This window comes from Ambystoma mexicanum, chromosome 1p, assembly GCF_040938575.1.
Source record: "Ambystoma mexicanum isolate Mex_15411 chromosome 1p, UKY_AmexF1_1, whole genome shotgun sequence".
NCBI lineage: Eukaryota > Metazoa > Chordata > Amphibia > Caudata > Ambystomatidae > Ambystoma > Ambystoma mexicanum.
In genome coordinates this window covers 1,114,483,239-1,114,504,007 of record NC_090921.1, presented here as the reverse complement: position 1 = coordinate 1,114,504,007, position 20,769 = coordinate 1,114,483,239, and the positions used below count along the sequence as shown (strand labels likewise).

Here is a 20,769-nt window from a genome sequence, read left to right as displayed (position 1 = left end):
TCATTTTTTTTGTTCAGGGTATGGAGATTTGACTTTGATGATGACTTTTTTGAAAGTGCACATAGTCACCAAAAGGCATGAGGGAGCTCCAGAAGTACTAAAATGACACACACTGTAGAGAAAGAAAAAGAATAAGATAACATTAAAAAAAATGACGTGTTTAGGTTCTTTCTTAAACCAAATAGATCGGTTTTGAAGAATACCACATTTATCAGTCAGTGGGGAGAAGGATCTACCACAGATTCTAGCTCAGTTAAACTTTGTAACCACAACTATCCTTTTGCCCATGGGTCTAATTGAACCCTTTAGTGTTAAAAAATGTTTAATTTACACCCATAGATGCCCTTATGTACCATACACGTGGCTTAAAGGTCACTCTATTCTGAATAAGCATCCACTGCAAACAGGCCTGACCATAGCAAATATGCTCACATTTTAAAAATGTTAGCAAAAGCGTGGACATTTTGAACTCGTTCCAGACATGATAGAAGTTTCTCAGGGAGTACAACATATTAACTGTTCCTGAGTATAATCTCAATGAGATATATATTTTGTTTTTTGTAGTGACAAGAACAGGAGGGTTTCTGTAAGTTGAGGCAGGGCAAGTAAAGAATCCTCTTCATACTTCTTGGCCACTTCAGATAGCAGGGTCTTTAAAGTCCAATACAATCCAAATGACGATCACTGTGTGGTAAAAAGATGGAAGTGTTAAGGGTGCTTGAATCTCTTCATTTGAAAAAACAAAATGACCTTCTCACTTGGCATACTTACAGAGCCATTGTGAGATGTACTGCGGGCAAACCATGAACCCTATGGATTCAATGTAGTGTTCAAAACTAGAAACTTTGTTTTATCAGGTGTCACATATGGCGTAATAATTTGCAGGGACTCTGGGAAAGTTTTAATTCTGTTCTTGACAGTTTGCGTAGGGAAATTGTCGGTTTCAGGGAAATGGTAGTATGATATTTCAATGTGGCGTACAGGCTGAAATGTGGTTTGGGGAGTGGCAATCTCTCATCTCATTTGGGATGCCCACCCTATCCCAGGTGTTCGTAATCTCAGGTTAGCAATATGTATCGGCAACGCCTACGGTCTAATCTATGGTTGTGTGCTGAGATGGTTTCACAGTGTGCAGACTCACTAACTCCATCAGGGACTACCTAACTGTCCTTACTGTAGCCTCGCTTTGTGTTCTACATGGAGCTGGAAATATTGTCTGCACTTACTCTTGGATCCGCCTAAGGCGCATTCTCACCTGGTCCTTTTACTCTGCCTCTTCTTCCTCTTCTCGACTTCTCCCCACCAAACCTCTGTCCCTCCGATGTTTCACTCTGCTTTCATCCTGCCACCACCCTTTGATGTTAACTCTTCCCCTCCCCCTCACTACCACTCCACCTTCCACCACTACCGCCACTGCTACTGCTACCACTCCTCCTTGCAACTCGTCCTCCCACTACCACTCTTCCTCCCACTCCTACCACTCTTCGTTCCATCACTGCCACTCTTCCTTCCACCACTACCACTCTTCCTTCCACCACTACCACTCCCCCTCCCACTGCTACCACTCCTCTTCACAACTCCTCCCAATGCTACCACTCCTACTCCCACTGCTACTACTCTCAACACACCCTTCTTTCACTCACACATGCACTTCACATAGACTCCTTAGTCTTATTTGTTTCTACAAATATGCATCCCACCCATGCTCTCACATTGCAGACCCTGGTGTGCCGTTTTTCAAGACCCCTGGTGTGCTCTAGGCTTGCTGCTTCAGTCTGCTCCACACTCCACCGCTCCTTTCCATCAACTGCTGGTCACTTGGTCCTTCTCCACCTCTGCTGTCGACTTCACTCAAATGACCCACACTTATCTGCTTCTAGCTCTTTCCTAAATACTCCTCCCTCCCTGGGATTGGTTCTTTCCCCCAACCCAATCTGCAGCTTCCTCTTTGACCCAATATGTGTCTAGACTGCAGGAGTCTTGAATAGGGGCCTAAGCCCCAGCCCTCTCTGTGCGTCCTCTCTGTGCGTCACCTCTCAGCTGCAGCAGATGCCTCTCTGCTGCGGGCCACTCCATTGGCCCTGAGTGCAGCCCCCGCAGTGCAGCTAGCTGGAGGCCCCCTTGCGAGAAACCTGCCTCCTCAGTTCTCCACAGTGTCTGAAAGAGACAACTCTGACTTCTATTCTCCTCTATCACCAGGGGCCGCCAGGTTACTTCCGCGATCCCCCACCTTCAGGCATCCTTCACTCTCTGCTTGATCCTGATGCACAGGAGTCCCAGGTAAGCAGAGGCAGGATGGTTTGCACCAACACCTCCTGGCACAGGGTTGGTGATGGGCTTGGGGTAGTCCTCCCTTCTCTCCTCCCCTGACCAGACTAGGCCAAGGATACATTTTCAGGAAATCAACCTTCATCCAAGTCTTGCTAGCTTTTAAACATTCCTTATATTTTGTCAAGATTATATCCATATTGCCATTTGGAAAAAGCATGAACGATTTGAGCTAAAACTACCCAGCTGTTTGTAGTGTTTGGCCTTTCGAGTAAAGGAACTGGCATTTCTAAACATGGAGCAGGTAGATGGATGTTATCTACAATATTATTCTGCTTAAAAAAAGCTAATAGTCCATTGATAGCCAGAGTAAAAGCCACAAGGTAAGTGACTCTGAAGGCAGCAGTGCCGGTGGGAGTCCCACTTAAAGACCTTTGCCTTGCAGAAACATGGTCAGTGCCTCATAACGTGACAAGACACTACTGCCAAGATATGAAATCCAGGAGGGACGCATAAGTGGGACGTGCAGTACTGCAATGCGTTTTTTCAATTAGTTGACCCTTTAAAGCTGTTGGCCGATGTATCCTATTTTATTGTAAATTATGTTATTTATACTGCTTTGTAATCTATTCAAATCATATGAATCTACAAAAGAGCCAATGCTGGAGAAGGAAAAAGGTACTTGCCTGTAAATGCAGTTATCTAGTATTAGCATCTTTTATAGATTAATATGGGGCCATCCCACTTACCTTGCTCAAAGGCTCAGGTAATTTGGGAAAGATATAAATCCTGGAGAACTGGATTTATAGTTAAGTACATTTTTCCTTCTCTAGTCTCACGGGATGCAAAAGAGGAGACCCAAAAGTATACCCTTTTTCAGTCAATACAGATCTTACTTTTGTCACCAATGGCCTTAGGAACAAACCAGCTCTCAAAGACAGTTTAAGGTTTATTTGATTTGTAGTTGAGGGGGCTCTCTAATGGCTGTCCCTCTCTATCTAACTTAGGAATGGGTAGCCCCTACTAAGCAAGCCATCCTTCCACCCCAGGCTTGTCACTAGAGATCAGTAATCCCTAATATCTAATAACTATGTGGCTGAAGTGATGGCCTAAATGCAAATGTCTTATCAAAGGTAGTGTGCAATGATAGCTGCCTTTCAGACACACTGGCTCAGACTGGGTATCTTACTTCCATGCCCTCCTGTTCCTCTCCCCACATCTTTCTGTTTCTGGCCCTATTCTTTCCCTTCTCTCCTACTCCATCCACCATCTTTCCTCTTTTCCTCACGTCCTACTCTCTCCCTCTGATATTCCTCTGTCACTAGAGATCAGTAATCCCTACTATCTAATAACTGTGTGGCTGAAGTGATGGCCTAAATGCAAATGTCTTATCTCTCTAACTCCCTCTGGGAACAAACCAGTGGTCCCTGAACCAAGGTCCCCAAAGGTAGTGTGCAATGATAGCTGCCTTTCAGACACACAGGCCCAGACTGGGCATCTTACTTCCATGCCCTCCTGATCCTCTCCCCACATCTTTCTGTTTCTGGTCCTATTCTTTCCCTTCTCTCCTACTCCATCCACCATCTTTCCTCTGTTTTCCACACGTCCTACACTCTCCCTCTGATATTCCTCCCTACTATCTACCTGCATGTTCCGATCTTACTCTCTTCTACTATGCTCCACTCTACTATAATGTTCTCCTTCCCACACTACTGCTACCACTCTCACTCTACTAGTACTCTCCCCGACACACTACTACCACCCCTCTTTCCACTCTACTACTATTCCCCTCTCCATACTACTATCACTGCTCTCTCCACTCTATTGCTACTCACCGTTCCTCACTACTACCCCTCTTTTCACTCTACTACTGCTCTTCCCACACCCTGTTTCCCGGCCATCCCCTCTTCACTCTTCCACCCACCTTACCATGCCCTCCCGACTCTTATCAGTCTCACTCTCACACCTTCCATGCACACCTACCACAAAGTTTCACTTTGTCACCACCAATACACTCTTTTATTACTATTTATTTTATTTATTTGGTTTTGTATAGCACCGAGCGGCACTAGGGCATCGTAGCGCTTGTTACAGAATGCTTGTTGATTACAGAGATTAGTTACATAGAGGATATGCAATGTGCTTGGTCTGCTTCCATAGTGGTGCAGACGTGAAAGGCATGTTACAGGTTATTTACAAAGGTTACAGTTGATCATGGTATGAGTTCAGCTTAAGTACAGATACAAATGCAAATACACCTGGGATCTTGGTCCTGCGCCTTCCTCGACCTCCCCCAAATAACCCACACATTCCGGTTCCCTTGCGCTTTCTGTATCCTCCCGCTTCACCATCCATTGGCTGCGTGGTTTCTCGGCCCACCGCTGGCCTGCTTTCCCCCTGGGAGGTGTTACAGGCGAGTGAAAGCATAAATTGGGTTTTAAGCTCTGCCCTTTTCTGATGCGCGGGTTCACCTGATATCCTTGAATACTACACCTCTATATCACTAACCTCTGTGAACCTAAAACTAGAGGGATCCAATATAAAATCCTGCATCGTTTATACTACACTCCAACCAAACTTCACAAGATGGCGATTGCCCCTTCCAACGCTTGCTGGAAGGGCTGCAATAATATGGATACAATGGGACACATAATGTGGCGATGCCCTGTTATCACCTCCTTCTGGCGGGGTGTGTATAAGCAGGTAGTTGAAATTAGGGGGGCAGATGTTGCCTTCACACCCGAGGTTATGCTACTGGGCGCCGATTCTGATGAATGGCATACAGACATACTAGTCCGCAAACTCATTAGTCTCATCCTGTTCACGGCAAGGAAACTTTTGGTCATCCACTGGAAAGCTAAAGCCCCAGCCTCAGCTCTGGTACAGGCCACACTTCTCTCTGAGACATGCCAATTAGAAGGTGCAGCATTCGAGAGGCAATCAACGCACAACCCGACCAGAGCAATTAGATTTCGGGAAATAATCAACCCATATAATAGCACCTTGGAGGCGGAAGGACGAGCCCAACGGAACAACATCCGCATCGTGGGCCTGCCGGAGGGATTGGAGGGCCACGATCCCACGGAATTCATTGAATCCATGTTATTGCAAGAGATACCCGGAGAAGCTCTATCCCAAGGATTTGCAGTGGAAAGGGCACACAGAGCCCTAACAAAGAGGCCGCCACCGGGGAACCCGCCTAGGCCTGTGATCGCCAAAATTCTTAATTACCGTGACCGGGAGAGGATACTGGAACACTTTCGTAAGGGAGGAACGATCACACGAGGAGCGGCAAACATCACGGCTTACCCGGATTACACCCTGTCTGTGCAGCGTAGCCGCATGAACTTTGGGACAGTAAAGCGGCGATTGAGAGAGGCGGGCCACAAATATATGTTACTTTATCCGGCAAAATTGAAAGTCATTCATAAACACAAAACTGTTTTTTGAAACCCCGGCGGATGCCATGGGATGGCTCGATGCGCAAGGATGCCCCCAGGAGTCAGAAGTTCGTACGGAGAAAGAGCTCGGAAGAGATAAGTGATGCATGAAGAAGGTGCCGCAAGATGGCGTGGCACGTGGGACTTGAATATAGTCGCTTGCGTAGCCTTCAGTAGAGAAGGTCAGACTATTGCACTATTTGTCATAAGCACTGTGGTTAATGTTGACTTAACGGGAGCCTTACGGAGCGATTCTCTCTACCCCATAACAGTTTTAGTTAAGTGGCCATTAGGGCGATTTCACCCTACTGAGCTCTGTGCATCGTACGGTGCCTGCAGGGCTAGATGTGGGGGTGCCTGAGCTCCGAGGATGGAGCTGGGCAGCAGTTGGGGTGTGTGATGTTGGGGAAGGGACAGGTGGGGGGGAGGGGAGGGAAGTTGGGTTTTTGTTGTGTACATAGTTATGGGGAGTTTGAGCTGGTACGAGAAGCTACAAGTAAAAAAGGAGGGCTGTATCTGTATCACGTGGGCAAAGGGGAGTTGCTACATGGGAGGCAGGAAGACACTTATGAGCCATGGGAGACCTTAAGATCGTAACATGGAATGTCAGGGGACTTAACAGCTACTTAAAAAGGAACAAAGTCATGATGTACCTAAAAAGACAGAGGATTGATATTGCGCTGTTGCAGGAAACACATCTGACCCAGCGAAAATTGGAACTGGTGGGGAAGAAGTGGAGGGGCACTGTAGTGGGCTCTCCGTACTCTGCCTACGCTAGGGGAGTGTTGGTCTGGGTGGCACCGCACGTTCCGCTCCAACTCACACAAGAGGTGGTGGACACGGAGGGTAGGTTGGTCATATTGAAGGCCTTGGTGGAGAATAGAGAGTTGTGCATTATAAATAGATATGCCCCCAACCAAAACACTGCTACGTATTTTAGAACCCTATGTACTCATCTGGACGCGTGTGTGGGGGGAGCGGTTATTTGGGGAGGGGACTTTAACTGTGTGCTCGACCCAAAAGTAGACAGATCTGATGGGAAGATTGATCGGCCCACCCCGGCGGCCAGGGTATTGCAGACATTATTAGAGGACTTTGGGCTGGCGGATGTTTGGAGACTGAAACACCCTAATGAAACACAGTACTCTCACTACTCAGCTCCGCAGCACCTGCACACGAGGCTGGATTATTTTTTTGCCACGCCAGATGTGATGATAGAGACCACCCAAACAGAATATAGAGCGAGGGTCCTGTCGGACCACTCGCCTCTGGTGCTGACCTGGCAGCACTGTCGCCCCAGGGCGCGGATACCGACGTGGCGCCTCCGGGCGGAGGCGCTCAGAGACCCAGTGTTCAGGGAAGACATCAGGGACGCGATCTCACAGTACTTTGAGGTGAACACAGGCAGCATAGATTCAGCGTGTACACTCTGGGAGGCCTTTAAGGTTGTTTTGCGGGGTGCTGTTATTGCTAAGTCAAAAGGCCTGCAGGGTGAGGTCCTAACAGAAGTAGAGGAAGCGGAAAAGAAACTGGAGCGCGAAAGCGACAGGGCAGGAGGGGACGCAGAACTTGTACTCGAGTTGCAGCAGAGGTGCGCGGAGCTTTGGGAAAGGCTCTGCAACCTTAACTACAAAAAGTATGTCGAGAGGCAACATGCGGGTGGGGATAAAACTGGCCGCTTGTTGGCGTGGTTATATAAGAGCGAAACCCCCAGGCCCCCGATTAGGACAATAACCAGAGAGGACGGGGAGGTGGTTGACACCCAGGAAGGAGTCAACGAGGCATTCTTGGACTATTATAGGACATTATATGAGGACAGAGGAGGGGACAATCAGGAGGAGATTAGAGAAACACTAAAAGATATGGAATTACCTAAGATTAGTGATGAAGAAAGGGAGGAACTAGACGCACCAATTACCCTGGAGGAATTAGAGGAGGTGGTAAAACAGCTGCCCACCTGCAAGACCCCGGGTACGGACGGATTCCCGGGCGAGTTTTATAAAACATATAAAGCAGAAGTTCTCCCCCCTATGCTAGAGATGTTTAATGAGTCTTTTGAGAAGGGTCGGCTACCAGATACGCTCAGAGAAGCACTAATCGTGCCGCTCCCCAAGTCCAACAAGCCAGGGCATTGCTGCGGCTCCTATAGGCCGTTGTCAATGTTGAACCAGGACAGTAAGATCTTGACGGCGGTCCTGGCTAATAGGCTACGGAGGGTCATCAGTAAACTGATACACCCGGATCAGACAGGCTATGTCCCCAATAGAAATATAACCCACAACCACAGGCGACTCCACCGGGTGATTGAAGAGGGGAACAGAAGCGATGGGGAAATGGCGGTGGTGTCCCTAGATGCAGTCAAGGCTTTTGATTCAGTGAGGTGGCCATGGTTGCTGGCGGCCCTGGAAGAATACGGGATGGAGCCGGGTTATGTTAGGTGGGCGAAATTGTTGTACAGTGAACCACTGGCCAGAGTACGCACAGGATCGGTGATATCTGAAAGGTGGCAGCTTCAGTAGAGGCACCAGACAAGGGTGCCCTTGGTCCCCGATGTTATATATTCTGGCCCTGGAGCCCCTGGCAGTGTACCTCAGACAACAATATGACATGGTCGGTATTGAAGCAGGGGGAGAGATACACCTAATATCCCTATATGCTGACGATTTGTTACTGTATTTGAAATACCCGGAGGAAAATCTTCAGTATATTCTAGAGGTCATGGAAAAGTATGCAGAACTGTCCGGCATAGCGGTGAACCCCCAAAAATCGAGCATGTTCCCATTGGGGAGCTACATAGGAGCCCCTCTGGAACAATTGCCAGTGTTGTCCGTACCTTGGGCGGCTGATTCTTTCCGCTACCTCGGAATAGATGTGTATCATACTGTGGAGGGAACACTTGCATAACACCAAGGTTGCGGTGAAGAAAATCCGCACAAATATGAAGTTTTGGGAGAAGCTGGCGATGATGGGGCGGGGGCGATGCTCAAAATGGTGGTCCTGCCTAGGCTGCTACATTTCTTCAGTAATATACCATACCTGATACCCAGGAAGTTTTTTGTCAAACTGAACAGCATGTGTAGGGACTTCCTGTGGCACGGTACCCGCAATAGAGTGGCGCTATGGAAGCTACAGAACTTCCATGATAGAGCGGGCATTAAGCTGCCGAACTTTGAGGCCTATTACGCAGCATGTCAGTTGCAATATGTAGCCAAATGGCTCTCTGATGAAGAAACTCCTGAATCTAGGCTGTTTGGGCAGGACTGCACCCCGTTTTACCTAAAAGAGATCATCTGGGTTCCTAGACTTGAAATGAACAAACGCCCGGTTATGTTGATGTTTGGGTGGAAGATGTGGCACAGAGTATGCCAACTGATGGAGAGCCCGTGCCTGTGCTCCCCACAGGTGCCGCTGGTTTCCTTGGCTAGGGGAGACAACCAGCCCAGGATGATAGTTAGGACCTATTGGGAATCGGTTGGGCTGGCCACATTGGGAGACATATGGCAAGAAGGGGCTATTAAAGAATTCGAAGACCTGGTAGAAGAGACAGGCTTGCATGGAGGCCAATATGTCACGTATCTTAGGCTAGTGCAGACTATTCGCAAAACCTGGCCGGAGACTGTACTGGCGGAAGAACCAGACGCTCTAATGGGAACAATATATGACATATCGGAGGGAGGGCACGAGATCTCTAGACTGTAGGAGATGGTGATGACCCAGGTGGGGAAGGATTTGACTGATCTGAGGCTGGACTGGGAAGCGGAGGTGGGGGCACAGTTGACCGATGGAATGTGGGAACGGGCCATAGGATACCACAAGAAAGTGTCCAGAAATGCTAGATTGCAGCAGATACAGTTATATATAACGCATAGAGCCTATATGACCCCGAAGAGAATATCTAAGTTTGCAAACGCAGGAAGACAAGCATGCCCGGAATGCGATGAGGAAGACGCTGATATGACACACATGTTCTGGTCTTGCCCAGTGATTGAAGCTTTTTGGGGGGAAGTGGCACGGAAACTAGCGGATAAAGGGGTCCCGCTCAACATAGATACGGCCTGGGCCTGCCTGTTGGGAGGGTTTCCCAGACCACGGAACACTAAACACCTTGGGAAACTGAGGGACCTGGCATATGTGCTTGCTAAAAGAAGGATAGTCATGGGCTGGAAGCAATGCCACAAGCCACGGGTAGAGGTATGGTGGCGGGACTTGCAAAAATGGGCGGAGGCTGAAACGGTGGTGTGGCAAGAGGCATGTAGCAATTGCGGGGAGGAAGATGTAGGCAACCTGATGGCTTGGATAATGTTAATAACAGGACTGTTTTGGCACAGTAGTGGATCCTGCAGCTTCGGAAGGAAGCGATACCCAGCCACACGCAGCGGATACATAACCGGAAATGCAAATAAGCTCTTGAGAGGGGGGGGATTTGGGGAGCAGTAATGAGTGTTAATTGATATTCACGAGTTTATTGTAAATAATGCTGCAAGTTTGGTTTGTATTGTTCACTTTTCAAAATAAAAATTAAAAAAAAAAAAAAATGTTCTTCGGCCAGCCTGCGCCCCTGTTTCCTTCATCACTTGTCTCCTGTCCCCTTCTGTGGAGGGGTATTCAGCTTTTAAAATGTCCTGCCTCCCATCATCTTCTTTTTCGAGCTTTGTGGCCATAGGCGACCTTGTTGCTCCGGGGGTCCCTTTGCCTCTTCCTCCTGGCCCTCCGTCCTATCTTCTCCCTTGAGGACCTGAAGTACCTGTTGGCTTCCTGGCCACTGGTGCCCTGATAGTCCACTTCTCCACATTCGAAGGAGAGGGCGAAGGGGAAGGACCAACGAAAGTGAATGCCCTTATCGGTCAGCCATTGTGTGAGTGGGCGGCAGTCTCTGCGGCGTGCCAATGTAAGTCCTGAAAGATCCTGGAACATTTTGACTGTGTCGCCCTCGTACTCGAAGCTCCCCAAGCGCTTTGCTTTTTCAAGCACCTCCATCTCCTCCCTATATCTAAGGAAGCGCACCACTATGGAGCTCAGGCCTTTGCCGCCGCCACCTCCGCCTCTGTGGGCTCTCTCGAGTTGCACCTCCTTGCCCCCCTATAGGGCGAATAGTTGGTTCATTAGTCCTTGCACCTTCCTTCCCACTTCAGCTGCCGACTCTCCCTTCTGTTCGCTAACTCCCAGGATGCGCAGGTTTTTACGACAATCCCTGTTCTCCAAATCGTCCAGCTTCAACAGGGTTGCCTCCTCCCGCATCTCCAGGTCTGCTAGGTGTGCCTCATATTTCATATCTAGAAGGTCCATCTGCAGGTGGTTATTTTCCATTCCTTCCATCTTGTCCTCGAGTTTGTCAACTCTGCACCTGAGATCACAGATAGATGCCTGTATATCAGTCCTGATGCCTTTGATCTCCTGAAATATGTCCTTCAGGTCGTCCCTTGGCAAGGCCAGCGCAGGCGTCCCCTCCCGTGTCGCCATTCCGTCTTGGTTGTGGAGGGCTCCCTCCGCGACACTCAGTGATGTTCTTCTGAAGCGTAGGGACAATACCCCAATCGGGATCCCTCTGGACAGTTCAGCCTTTTCTCGTGGCTCCCGCAGCGTGTCTAATAAAGCAATCGGATGCACATGGCTCCCTCTTCCTAAATTTGGAGGTGGTATATCCTCTCTGGCACTTTTCAGTCACCTACTGGAACCCGGGTCTGCCGCAGACCCCTTGTGCCGCTTCCACTAGTCCCAGAGCAGCTTTCCCGAGTCTGCTCTGCGCCCTTGGGTTGGGCCACGTGTCCCTGCGTAGACCCGGCGCTGGCAATGGGCTTCCACTTTCCCCTTCACATTCGCCATGTGCCGGCCGCCTGGTCTCCCACCTGGGTCAGCCCCTCAGACCTCCCAGGCTCATCCGAAACCCCGGATCGGTCGTGGCCGTAGATCGGGCCTGCCTTGATGCCACACTTTAATATCTCAGAGGGGGGCTTGTCACCACAGACCCAGGTAGTCCCAATCCAACCCCTTTCATGCCCTGTGTCACTGAGGGACCTTTAGGACCAAAGTAGCAGCCCCAAGGTGCTCTCAGCATACAGCACTGTGTGTGCCTCTGTCTCTGGAGTGCCTCTGCAGCTACTTTTCACCCTTGGGGCCCGGGTTGTATTAGTGTCAATGGCTCCAGTCCCTTGGTGCCTTCCCCGGGCCTCTTCTCGCTGTCTCAGCTCCCCTGGGGGCCTCTCACCTCTCAGTGCGACGTGGATTCACGCTGGGGGCCTTCCCTTTGACTTCCTCGCTGCTCCACCTGGAATCACCCTCCTGCTGGGGCTCCATGCCTTCTCCACCGGTCTGCGTGACTTCTTCACTGTTCAGTCTGTGCTCCAACAAATTCCCGGTCTGATGCCCGCTCGCCGCCTCTCTCTCCCGCTCCGTCCTTGCCTCTGAAAGTCGCTGGTGTATGTGATCCCTTCCTGGGATTAACACTGCCGTCACTCTGCAACGCGAGGGTCCACGTTGCGGCCTCCGTCAGCCCCCGGGCTCCAAACCATGTGGAACGCCACGATGGCCGCGTCCTGCACCCGTTTCTATGCTCCTTCAGTTGGGAGACATGAAGTACCCGCCTCTCCACTGGATCTCAATGCTGTCCTCGCGGGTGTGAGGCGACCAATCCGGTCCTCTGTGGAGGCCTCGTTCTCCTCTCTGTCGTCCATGGACAAGGGGGGGGGGGCACTGTGGTGCTCTCCAGGTCATGGCTGCCTCCCGTTTCTCCGGTGCTGTTAGCTTCCTCTGCACCCTCCCGGGTCACACGCACTCCAATTTCTTGCAGGCTAGCCTCGCTCTCCATCGGGGGGGGAGAGACAAAATCTTAGGCTCAATGGCTTGAGGCGGAGCGACTCCCTCACGCGTCCATCCTGGTCTGCACCTTAAATATAGAATACACAACAATACCTCTTGATGTAGAGGGAGAGGGAGCCCAAAGCCTAATCAATTACTTATCAGGCTAAATCACAGGGTGCAAAAGAAAATAGGTGTTACTACTAACAAGTACAATAATATAACACCCTTGTAACAGTCTCATGGATTGCCATTAATACCACTATTTACACAACATTTTTATTATTATTTAACATAACATTTTCATCTAAACAAAATATGTAAAACTCATGTCCAATTACAATTCTAAAATAGATGTTTTGGACACAAACACATGTACAACATCCCTAAAAGTCAATAACTCACTTTATTATGATATCTAATATTGCCCCTTCTCATTGTGGCTTCCTGTCTATATAATTAGTTGAAATCCCTAGAATTAGTCCAAATTCAGAAATGCTTCAGGAAGACACTTGAGTGTTTCAAGAACTTATTTTTCTGTGCCAAAAAGTGTGTATTTCTTGTAAAGTCCTGCCGTCTTTTATATGGCATAGTGTTTTTCCAATATGTGTTAGCTTGGCATGTTTTATTCCTCTTGGCATTGAGGAACCTCTTCACAAGGCTATTGGGCAGATGGTATTCAAAGGCTTCAATCTATAGTAGGGAACTAAAAAGATATATAATGTGTGCATTTAGAAAAGGCGGATTACTAGCACTACCCAAGACATACACTTGTTATTTCATTTTGTTTTACATGCCTTCTTAATTTGTGTCTAATCACCTTACCTGGGCTCATTCCGTGGATATAAGAAGTACATTCCAGCTTGTCACCCTCAACATAGGAATGCAGATCCCATGGAAACTGCACCAGCTTTTGTGTCTTTACAGGAATAAGCACGGCAGACACTTATTCTGATTGCTAAAAACAGACCACCTTATTACTCAAAAAAACCTGTCGGAGGCAATATGTGTGTTTGTATTTGTATTTTATTTATTTGTAGCACGCACCAGGCCCACAGGCCTCCGGGCGCGAAAACTTAATAGACATAATTACAGAAATATACAATAGATCGTAAGCTTGGGTCAAGCTGAAAGCAGTTACAGATACATGAAGTAGTGAATGGACTTGGATAGCAGTGTTACATAGTCAAGCAGACTTAAGCAGTTTATCATGAGGAACATGAGTAAAACAATGCATTTTCAATAGGTTATAGGGGGCAGAAAACTCTAGGTGGTTGCTGAAATCAGGGGACTGAATCAGTTTTGAGCGAAGAGCCATGATTTTCTTTTCCGTTTGAAGGCATTGAATGAGGGCTCAGATCTGATGGTGGTGGGGAGAGAATTCCGAAGCTTAGAAGCCAAGACAGGGAAGCTCACACCTCCAGCTTTTTGAAGTTTAAATCTGGGCAGAGATAGGCTGTGTGTCTGAGCAATTATTTGTGAAAAGAGAAAAAAAGAAAAGGGAATTCAGGCACTAGCGACCAGTATCTTTCTTTACACACCATTGTGTCGGCATCAGTCCCAAATGACATGCCACTCATGCTCCCACGTTGTAAAATCAACATCAGCTTGGTAAAGATCTTCGCCAGTAATTTGCTCAAGGCTAGTATCAGATCCTGGTTGAAGGTCAAATCAGTCCCAAAGCAAATGCGTCAGGACTTTTATAGTAGAATGTAAGAAGTGGCCTAATAGTCTAATCCTTTCTTTCGTAAATACAGTACATTCTAAGACTAGATAAATTAGTGATTCCATCTGAGGGTTTCCACATGCTCAACACCCACACAGATCTTTTGGCTATCTGAGATTGGACCAATGACTTCCATTGTTGGTAGAACATTTACTAGCAGTATTTTAGGTACCAATCCCTATACTTTTGTGACAGAAATATAAGTATATAATCTCTTGGTATAGACCTAGATGCATATTGAGTTTGTTTTACTTTGAAAACCTTCAATTTGTCCAAGTCCGCCCCACCTGGGCTCTTGTCCCATTGCAGATCTTTTTATTCTTTACATAATCAGAGTCTGATATTTTAAACAAGGTCATAGACCATACAATGTCTGTTTGTCAAACAGTCATATAAATAAAACCCCAAGCTAGGCTCTTCTGCCAATGCTCTTCTGCCAATGTTAGTTTATAAAGTACGACCAGGCTGCGTTTCATGTACTGGGCACACCATGATGTTATACCTAATTCAAGACGAATTACACTAATAGGAGTTGACTTAGAAAGTCCCAAGACTGCCCTCCAGATTTTGCCTTCCAGGGAGTCTAGGAAGTTTCGGTTTTTAAAAGAGATCAACTCGCACCAATTTAGGATCATAGCTGATACTTTTAACTTATAAAGCTCAATTAATGGTGCTAAAGAGAACACACACAGTTTTCTCCTTAAGGCCATCATAAGTCAGATACACAGCATAACCTTCTCCAGATAGTTCATTCATTTTTATTTTCAGAATATTAAAGGGCCTCGCTGAGGGCCGTCGCTCTCTATCTCGGCCAGTGAAGGCTGTTCCCTCCCGAACCCAGGCGTCCCTCAACCCTGGGATTGTCACTAGAGATCAGTAATTCCTAGTAATCTAAACAGCTGCCTAGCTAAGGGTGATGGCCTAAAGGCAACCACCTTATCTATCTAAAGCACCGCCTTGGAACAATCTAGGTGGTCCCTGCTCCAAGATCCCCAATGTGATGTGATGTAGTGTAAGGGTTGTGCTTCCAAAAAACTCAGGCCCTGCTTGTTCTTATCCTTCTGTGCTCTGATGTTCCTATCCCTATGTCTCTGTCACTCTTTCTTTTCTCTGCCTACTCTAACTCCTCTTCCCCTACCATCTCTCCTCGCTGTCCATGACACTTCCTTTTCTGTCTCCGCAATGTTCCACTTTCTCTTCTTCTGTACTATCTATCTCCCCCCCTTGATCTAACTCCTTGCTTCTCTCTCACTGTTTTTACACCATTATTATTCTCCCACACTATTACTTTCCCATACCCACACTTCTCCCATACTCCCCTCTCCACACTACTGCTACTGTCACCTCTTCCCACTACTACAACGTGCCACTCTCCACACTGCTACTATCTTCCCCACTCCACACTACTGCAACTCTTCCCCTCTCCACAATGCTACTACCCTCCTCTGTCTACACTACTACTCTCACTCCACCCTCACCTTTTCCCAAAATCACTCTCCTTTCACTTCCAGAGTCCCCTTTTTCATTGATATTGATATTTTATTTCTATTGCGCTCGTACACAAGTGTTTCAAAGCGTGACAAGGCAAGCGAGGGGAACAGAGGAGAACAAACAGCGATCTTACTAGGCCCAGTGACAATGAGAACGCGCAAATGTATGGGAGAGGGGGAGGGGAAAAGTGCATGGAAGGGGGGAGAAGTGGAAAGTGCGAAGCAGAGGAGAAACAAATAATAATAAATAAATAATAAAGGCAACAAACAATGGTAGTGCAGCCAGCAATTTGCAAGTGCTAGGTTTAAGGCAGCAGACAGGGTAGGTCTGATAAGTGCAGGAAGAAAAAGAGGGTGGCTGTATGGGTACAGATGCAGACCCCAGTGTAAGGGGTGGCCCGGGGGCAGTGCGGGAGGGTGGCAGGGTGAGCAGGTACCTGGGCCCAGAGGACAGAGGGTGGCCAGTTGCACAGTGCCAAGAGAGAAAAGATCAGCAGGGGACAGGGGGGAGAAGGCAGAAGAAAAGAGGAAGGTCTTGAGGTGCTTCTGGAACCAGAGATGGTTCTCCTCAAGTTTGAGAGTGGCAGGGAGGCTGTTCCAGAGGGAGGCCCCAGCAAAATTGTCACCAGAATATAAAATTATCGAGATCGCAACCAAGTTCTTAAGCTGGCAAGGGAAAAGAAAACCCTTTAATTCGATTCAGCAAGGATTCACATGTACCTAGATTTTTTGCCCAGAGTCCAGGTGGCGAGGAGAACCTTCGACCAAGTGAAACGCCTCCTGCAAAAAAAAGACGGGTCCATTACGATATGAATTATCCGGCCAAGCTGCGAATTCATCATGGTGGCAGAGCACACTTTTTTGAAACCCCAGATGATGAGGCGGCAGCATACATTGCATACACTGACATTGCCGGTCAGATAGTACAGCGAGTAGAGCACTTGATTGACATCCGTGCAGAGCCTTCTGACGCAGGTTCGAATCCCGGCAGAGCCAAACTCAGCCTTTCATCCTCCTGAGGTAGATACATGAGCACCACACACTGTGGCTGGACCAGTGCGGGAGGATCACCTGGATGGGGGAGCCCGAGGAATCGCCCCAGGTGAGATGCAGTATTGTACCGGGGAAGAAGGAGAGGAGGACGGTATACCTGAGGCCTTTGTAGGCTATAATACATTCACCCACCTTCCTCCTGGTCGATCTATCTCACCCAAATCTTCCATCCCCTCCTTATGTTACAAATCCCCTTGGTTGCCACGCCTCATTGCATTTAGAAACCACTCTCTCAGAATCCCTGCTCTCCCATTCCCTATCCGAATACTCCCAATCATTATTCTTCCCGTCCTTCTGATGATTATATCCCTCACTCCCAACCTGCCCAGGTAAAATACTACAGTCCCCACAATCCCCTATGTTCTGTTCTCCATCCCGGTTATTCCCGTCCATTTCACAAACCTTCCCTATCGCATCCCGTAGGACACTATGACACTCCAACCTCTCCCCTTTCCAATGTAAAGACTATCATTTCCGATACCCACACTTTTCCCTGATGTAGAAAACCACAGACTTGTAATAAACCTGTTTACCTGACATGCCCCAACACAAGGGTCAGGCAAAGTCAGGCAATTAACTTGAATCACACACACCTGACAGTTTGACAGTCATGTTGTGACTGCACCTTTTCCCCACAGGGATAAAAGGTGGAGTGAGAGCACACTACAAGCACAAAGAGATGCCTAACCAAGGGCGGCAGTTCAAGAGAAGGAGAAAGGCGGCGGGAAGTGAGAGGGTGGGTAGGAGAGAAATTACTTTGCCCTTTTCGTCCCAGACCCGCAGAACCTTTGTTGAGGGGAGATTAAGAATGCAGACTATAGCACAAGTGTCTTGCAGCAGATGTCAACAGTACACAGAGCGTGCCAACGCTGATAAGCGGGAGCGAGAGAAACTCCTGCTACTGTGGTCCTGGCCTTGACTCCAGTAAAGCAGAAAGCCAAGCGGTTCATCACAGTCGGTGAGCCGAGGGGAGAACTGATAAGAGCCGGGTTGTGTTGAATGAGGAACTGTTTAAACTGCAGTGCACTATGAAAGAACTGTAAAAGTGTTGAGGAGAGACCAGCTGCAGAGGGAACCAGCACCACATGGGTGTTGCTCCGACAGACTCTGGTCGGTCCCTGTCTGAGCAAAACTACAGAAACCAGAAGCTCGTAGGAGAGCCACCAGAGGAGGTCAAAGTGGTCATACTGAAGGTCTAGTAAGACAGGAGAAGTACACTGTCACGCTTGTCAAAGAAGGTCAGCCCCGGAAGAGGGGGACCCGGGGCTGAGCCTTTATCACCCATACCACATGAACCAGAGAAAGGGAGGTTCACAGCAAACTGTTGAACAGACCTTTGTGAGACCCCTATTAGAAGACTGTTGAAAGCCGGCGGAGGGAGGCCAACAGTCGAGGCGGGTTTGAGTCTGAACAAGGGAGATCCAGGGGTGAAGACATCACCCAAAACCGTTTAAGAAAGGAACTGTTTTTGAAGGGTCATCCCCAGAAAAGGGGGAGCCAAGGGTGAAACCTTCACCCAACGTGAACTGCAAGAACAGCTTTGTGTTTGTTTTGAGAATATATCAGGCCCTCGAAGGCAAGAGACTTTCAAGAGGCGAAGGCAAGAGACTTTCAAGAGGAACAAGACTTGTCCATTGACGGTCCTGATTGCTGCTATTGGAACTGTTAACTTGTGCTGGGAAAGCTCAAGTGTGTGCTGTGCTCAAGGCTCCCATCTTACCCTGTTTACAAAACGTGGGGAAGGGAGTCCCAGGCTACTGCATCCTGACATATTATTTACTAACACTTCTTTCCTTTCCTAAAAACTATCCCATGCCCTTTTTATATTAGTTGTGAGGTTTGGCAATAGGTTTCTATTGCCACAACGCCACAAGGACTGCCTTATTTTTCATTTGATGATCAGCACATGCTCCGATCTTAGATTTAGGTTTAGATTAAGTGTTTTTCCACTGTGCATACAGTTAAACACCCTTGAACTCTGATCACTTGTGTCTGTCTTACTTGTTGCCACCATGAGTTCCTCACAAGGCCCAAAAGGTTCTTTCATATATAGAACAACATGGTCCTAATATCATTGTTACAAGAAAGTCATACACTGGGGAGAATCCATCACGCCTTTGCACGTAGATGGGGCCACTTGCAGTACTATACCGATTACTCTTCACAATCCAGGGGGGAGGGGGTTGTTACGCCAATACACCACTCTCTGGGATTCAGAATAGCTTGGAGTGTGACCGACCCTCTGGGGCGATATGATTAAGTCTGGGGAACGCTGGCAGATCAGTTGCTTTTCCTTGTCAACACTTATGGTCCGAATTTGGACACCCCCGAATCCTACCAACAGGTATCCCACAGGCTGATTGACATTGAAGGTGCCATGAAACTATGGGGGGGGGTGGGGGAGATTTTAACACAATCCTGGATTCACAGCTAGATGGAATGTCAGATATTCCCAGTGCTCTGACTAAGGCTGCGCAGACTCTGCACCACCTGATGCTGTACTTGCCATTGGTGGATGCATGGCATCATATACACCCGCAAGACAGAGAATATACATATTACTTCTCAGTACACGATTCTGGGTCACGCGTAGACTTTTGGTTGCTCTCCCCTGGCTTGATGTCGATGGTTAAAAGCTGCACCATACACAGCCGTACATTATCTGACCATTCCCCATGTGATGTTGTCATTGCTGCTTGAGGATATCCCAAGACCACACCCTCCTTGCAGAATGGCTCCGGCTATGTTGCAGGATACAAATATTGTTGAAACACTTCACACTGATTTGCCCTGAATGTGGGTACTGTTCAATTGCACTTCACGCTGTGGGAGGCATTTAGGGTGAGGAGGAGGGGGTGCTTATGTCTATATCTTTTATGTCAACTAGGACTATCGGGCGTGAACTACATGAGGGCATTGGAGAATGCACATGGGGGAACACAATCAGGGTTCAGCTAGCGCTAATCCAGGAATTGCTGTTGGAGTTTCATACCCTAGCGGATCGTGAAATACTACACATTGCGGCTCCTGCGAGGGCCAGGAGGTATGGTGAGGTTGATCTATCAGGAAGGTTGTTGACCAGATTGGCAAGAAGGGAGAGTTTTAGTCAGCCCATAGCGAGTGTACAGGGAAGGGATGGTCAGATGCGAGCGCCCAAAGCTGACATCGATGATGCTTTCTCTGGCTTTTATGCCACCGTATATGATCATTGTGACACTGTCGGAAGGTGAGATTACGTAGTACCTGGCTGACATTTGTTTACCAGTGTTGCCGGATGAGGGTGCCTTAATGCTAGAACGGCCCATAACGGCAGAAGAAATAGTTGAGGCAGTGAAGACTCTTTCCTCTGGTAAAGTCCCGGGTGCTGATGGCTCAGGGATAGAGCTTTACAAAACTTTCCACTCTGAATTGGTCCCATGGTTATTGCGGGTGTGGGAGGAATCTCTCAAGAGGGGCGAGCTTCCCCGGTCCATGAATGAGGCGATTATATCTGTTCTGCTGAAGCCAAGCAGACCCCATCATGACATGTCCTCATATAAGCCTTTGTTGTTAATTAACGCTGACGCCAAAGTATCCACTAAAGGTCTGGCCATGCGCCTCATTCCATTTGTACCACAACTGGTAGACCCGGACCAGCCTGGCTTTATCGCCACAAAATCCACAGCCCTGAATTTGTGTTTACTTTTTTTGTGTGTTATCTCAAATAAATCCCTAGGCTAAAGCGGTTGCATCACCATTAGATGCAAGAAAAGCCTTCGATTCGGTCTCCTGGTGCTACCTCTTTCATGTTCTCCCCCAGTTTGGGGAGGGCCCTATTTTTTACAGTGTGTCCATTGGCTAGAGTCCACACCAACAGTACCCTCTGCCCCCTCCCCATTGAGGTGTGGCACCAGGCAGGGTTGCCCGCTTTCCCCCCTGTTATTTGCACTCACAATTGAGTCACTGGCAGTGCTGGTACAGGGTGTTCATGGCCATAAGAATATTGGGACCTCCCCAG

The 20,769-nt window shown here is 48.2% G+C and overlaps 2 protein-coding genes across 5 annotated transcripts in view; one reads left to right on the top strand and one right to left on the bottom strand.

Annotated features, from left to right (window-relative positions):
- The window catches only part of LOC138449151 (uncharacterized), a 260,056-nt gene that overhangs the window by 162,295 nt on the left and 76,992 nt on the right, over window positions 1–20,769 (bottom strand). The window contains exon 3 of one of the 2 annotated variants that reach the window (XR_011260170.1): window positions 16,093–16,499. The exons of the other annotated variant lie outside the window; for it this stretch is intronic. The gene's annotated coding sequence lies outside the window, so the exon portion shown is untranslated. Of the gene's footprint in view, window positions 1–16,092; window positions 16,500–20,769 lie in introns of those variants that run through there. 2 annotated transcript variants of the gene reach the window in all.
- LOC138449172 (zinc finger protein 398-like) overlaps window positions 1–20,769 on the top strand; it is a 509,505-nt gene that overhangs the window by 447,592 nt on the left and 41,144 nt on the right. The window lies entirely within an intron of this gene.